This window comes from Caretta caretta, chromosome 20, assembly GCF_965140235.1.
Source record: "Caretta caretta isolate rCarCar2 chromosome 20, rCarCar1.hap1, whole genome shotgun sequence".
NCBI lineage: Eukaryota > Metazoa > Chordata > Testudines > Cheloniidae > Caretta > Caretta caretta.
The window spans coordinates 5,805,276-5,810,212 of NC_134225.1; the positions used below are offsets into that span (position 1 = coordinate 5,805,276).

General features: G+C 42.3%; 1 long non-coding RNA gene across 1 annotated transcript; it reads right to left on the bottom strand.

Annotated features, from left to right (window-relative positions):
- Positions 1 to 1,200: 1,200 nt before the first annotated feature.
- On the bottom strand, positions 1,201 to 4,169 carry LOC142069688 (uncharacterized). The gene is made up of 2 exons (XR_012665639.1): positions 4,119 to 4,169; positions 1,201 to 1,541 (listed from the first exon to the last, which is right to left on the bottom strand). It is a non-coding gene; the product is annotated as an uncharacterized LOC142069688 (long non-coding RNA).
- Positions 4,170 to 4,937: the final 768 nt, after the last annotated feature.

Here is a 4,937-nt window from a genome sequence, read left to right on the forward strand (position 1 = left end):
TTCAAATGTGAATGGTGTCCGCTGTGTCCATTAATTTTTTTAAATTATGACCATGATCTAAGATCCACATTTTCAGAATTTTCTTACATCATTCATATGCTTGGATGAATAAGGCTGCTTTCCTGAACTGCGGTCCATATTTGGAACTGTCTTTATAGTGTAGACTCAACCACCCTCCTTATACAGTTTGGAAGTTGTTCGATACACTCTCGGGACCAGATTTACTCTTCTTTACACAGATTTGGGCCCTAGTCGGGGAGCGACGTACTCATGTAACCGAGCAGCAGAATTTGGCCCTCCTATGGGTTCAGTCTCTCAGTTAGGCCTGTCTTTTTATCTTATCTATTGATATAGCATCCATCCCGAGAGTAGAAGAGCAGCTGTCCCATTTCAGACAAGATACATCAATACCTATATTGATTGTTCCTTTTGAGAAATAAGAAAATAGAGTAAAAGTAAAATGTACTTTTTCTCCCAAATCTATGTGCCATTCCTGATCTTGATTGAACAGGGGAGAGCGTCTTTCCTCTGGATTAAGAATCCAGCTGAGACAACTACCCCAGCCCCACACATTCTACAAGGGAATCCAAAGTCAGAGCAGTGGCATTCAGTGAAGGGTAGCTGCTCTCTTTGAACATCCTGATAGATGAAATAAAGGACTGGGGGTCATCATTAAAAGTACCTTAAATGGGAGCTCAATCCCCAGAGCTAGGATTGCCGAATCAGGAAAAAACAAGAAAGTACGTCCTCTCAGGGATTGGCATATTGAAGTTTACAAGAGAGACGATAAAGACTGGCCATGACGTAGAAAAATCAAAATTCAAGTTCCCCAGTAAGAAAAGAGCCTGAGTAATAGTCAGCTAAAGAATGGAAGGGACCAGTTGACCCAGGAAGTTACAAGAGCCTTTATTAAAATGGAGAGCTACTTTTGTCCTTCTGTCTGCTTGCTTCTGGCCAAGGTTGGCTCAGGAATAGAGGGGGAATCTCTTGGGGTCCAGCAACTCTGCTGGCTTGGGAAAGTGTGCACTGCATCACCCACTCCTCCCTATGTGAGACAATCTCTGTGCCTCTGTTTCGATAGTTCAAACCCCTTAAAAATACCTTTCTTTACAGCTCAATACAGAAATTGCCAGAACCTAGTCCTGTACTTTTTTCTTTAAAAACAAACAATGAAATGGGGATGTTTGCACGACAATGATATGAATCCATGTCTGTATTTTTATATCTTTAGACGCCCAACAAATATAAAAAAACCGGAATTAAAATAACAATTAGTAAGTTTGCAAAACTGAGCAATGGAAAGTTTGGAAATGCCAGGATTCAGGGAGTCTGAGTCCTGTGCACGTGCATTTTGACACAGTCTTTAATTGCACAATTGTACTATTTTTTTCCACAGGCCCCTCATTCAGTGACCATTGAAGTGTTGTTTGTTGCTTGCCTTCAGACGCTGTGTACATACTTCTGCAACGTGAACACATCAAGTCAGGTTCCAGGTCGCAGTCCTTCTCTTCCAGGGGCTCAGTGGCCAGGGCCCAGTATATCTAAAATATCAGGTAAATCCCTGGGATTAGGGTTGTGGCTGACAGGGCCTATTTCTCAGGCACCATGAAGTTTTCTACTCTAAGGATGAGGCTTGTCTGTGCAGTAGATAGAGCTTTCTCAGGGGACAGTCTGTGACAGGAGAACAAACTCCCATGTCATTCCGAGGCTATTAGAGAGACAAGGTGGGTGAGGGAGAGGGTGACCAGATAGTAAGTATGAAAAATCGTGATGGGGGTGGGGTGGGATTGATAGGCGCCTAAACCCCGAATATCTGGACTGTCCCTATAAACTTAGGACATCTGGTCACCCTAGCTGAGGTAATATCTTCTGTTGGACCAACGTCTGTTGGTGAAAGAAATAACCTTTCAAGGACCTGAAGGAATCATAGAATCATAGAATCATAGAATATCAGGGTTGGAAGGGACCCCAGAAGGTCATCTAGTCCAACCCCCTGCTCGAAGCAGGACCAATTCCCAGTTAAATCATCCCAGCCAGGGCTTTGTCAAGCCTGACCTTAAAAACCTCTAAGGAAGGAGATTCTACCACCTCCCTAGGTAACGCATTCCAGTCTTTCACCACCCTCTTAGTGAAAAAGTTTTTCCTAATATCCAATCTAAACCTCCCCCACTGCAACTTGAGACCATTACTCCTCGTTCTGTCATCTGCTACCATTGAGAACAGTCTAGAGCCATCCTCTTTGGAACCCCCTTTCAGGTAGTTGAAAGCAGCTATCAAATCCCCCCTCATTCTTCTCTTCTGCAGGCTAAACAATCCCAGCTCCCTCAATGCTCCCTCAACATGACACTGCTTTCCCTTCATCCACAGAACCAGTCATCTCATCATAAAAGGCGATTAGATTAGTCAGGCATGACCTTCCCTTGGTGAATCCATGCTGGCTGTTCCTGATCACTTTCCTCTCATGCAAGTGCTTCAGGATTGATTCTTTGAGGACCTGCTCCATGATTTTTCCAGGGACTGAGGTGAGGCTGACTGGCCTTTAGTTCCCAGGATCCTCCTTCTTCCCTTTTTTAAAGATTGGCACTACATTAGCCCTTTTCCAGTCATCCGGGACTTCACTCTGGAAGAACTCTGTGCAGTCCTTTCACCAACAGGAGTTAGTCCAATAAAAGATATTACCATGACAGATGTGAGTCATATTATTAATGTACTAGAGGAAGCTGCTCAGATACTTCATTGATGAGAACCATAGAAAAACCTAGATAGAATAAAGTGAAGGAGAAAGAGAGAGCCTCTTTCTGAGATTATCCTTTTCCTTCTCCCTAATTTGCTAACAATTTTCCTTCTCCCTATTTGCTAACAAAGATATACATTCTTAGTGCTGTTGTGGCTTTGTGCAGAAGTGTGAATTGTCTCAGTAGATTCGGATGTATTTTATCTTTTAGGCAAAGATATCGAAAACAGGGAATACAAACAACACATGTTATTCAAACTCGCACCACTAGGTGGAAGCAGATATTTTGAGTTGTCATTAATTGAGAAACCATTTCAAAAAGCGAAGTCATGTTCTTGGAATTCTGCTTTAAGCCACAAGGCACACAGCTAAGCAGAGTCATCTTCTGAGTGCTGGATCTTTAATTTTTTTTCCATACGAGAACCTGCTTAAAATCCCATTAATGAACTGTGTTCTCTTCACTCTCCTATTTGTCTGTGCTGTGATGGAAAAATATAATTGTCTGTCAATAATGGCTTTTATTTGAAGCAGAGAGTGAGAAAACATGTGTGTAAAATGCTTTGAAGAAGAAAATCTCTCTAGAAATGCAAACTGTTATTATTATTGTTGTTATTGGGTCAAATTCTACAGTAGGTATTTAGACTGATTTCAGTGGAAGTTAGGAGTCTAAAGACCTTTGAGGAGCTGGGCCTCATACCCTACTCAGACAAAACTTTGACTGACTTTAATTCAGCCTAGCCCTGCGTTGGGTTAAGCCCAATATCTTACTGTACATTGTACAGAAGCTTCTTGCTAGCAGGAGTCAATCTGCAGCTGTTTTTTCAGTAATGCTGTCAAGGTTCCTTCCCCACTCTGAACTCTAGGGTACAGATGTGGGGACCTGCATGAAAACCTCCTAAGCTTACTTTTACCAGCTTAGGTTAAAACTTCCCCAAGGTACAAATTAATTTGACCCTTTGCCCTTGGAATTTCCACTGCCACCACCAAACTTTAACTGGGTTTACTGGGAAACGTAGTTTGGATACGTCTTTCCCCCCCAAATCCTCCCAACTCTTGCACCCCACTTCCTGGGGAAGGTTTGGTAAAAATCCTCACCAATTTGCATAGGTGACCACAGACCCACACCCTTGGATCTTAGAACAATGAAAAAGCTTTCAGTTTTCTTACAAGAAGACTTTTAATAGAAGGAAAGGAATACCTCTGTAAAATCAGGATGGTAGATACCTTACAGGGTAATTAGATTCAAAACATAGAGAATCCCTCTAGGCAAAACCTTAAGTTACAAAAAAGACACACAGACAAGAATAGTCATTCTATTCAGCACAACTCTTCTCAGCCATTTAAAGAAATCATAATCTAACACATACCTAGCTAGATTACTTACTAAAAGTTCTCAGACTCCAGTCCTGTTCTGTCCCCAGCACAAGCAGCAGACAGAGACAGAGACACAGACCCTTTGTTTTTTCTCCCTCCTCCCAGCTTTTGAAAGGATCTTGTCTCCTCATTGGTCATTTTGGTCAGGTGCCAACGAGGTTACCTTTAGCTTCTTAACCCTTTGCGGATGAGAGGATGTTTCCTCTGGCCAGGAGGGATTTTAAAGGGGTTTACCCTTCCCTTTATATTTATGACAAATGCATTTTCTGTATTTACCAGCTTTGTTTTCTTGCACCCTCAGTCATTTTGGGCCTTGTACATAATGTGTATAAATGGAATATTTATCATCCTCTCTGACTGTAATGTGTTTTAAGTGATGGTATATTGTCAAGCTGCATTCAGTATGGGTTGATCTGTTGATCCTCATTAGTGAGAGAAGTGTATGAATTACGAGCCCAAGCAGGATCCCGCTGCTCATTGCTGCAGCTCAACTTGCACTGCTGCAGAACACTATTTGTGTGTGTGCACAAGGCTTGTGTTGTGAAAACCTTGCCCCCTGTAAATACACTCAAAGTCAACCTCTGATCCAGCTCTTGTCAAATTCAGCCAGTTAACATCACAGTGACCACGGGTGTAAAGCTGTGGCCTCCTTCTTTTGAGGGTCTACTGTTGCCCAAGCTCTAAGTCAAGCTGAGGCAGTGTTGGGGTGATGATGTGCTAATTTATGAGCTCCTTGATGCCTGCACAGTGTTTGTCATGGCTTTGCCACACATACTCTTGTTCTGTTCTTGATCTTAATTTATTCTGTGGCATTACATAGTTCATGGTG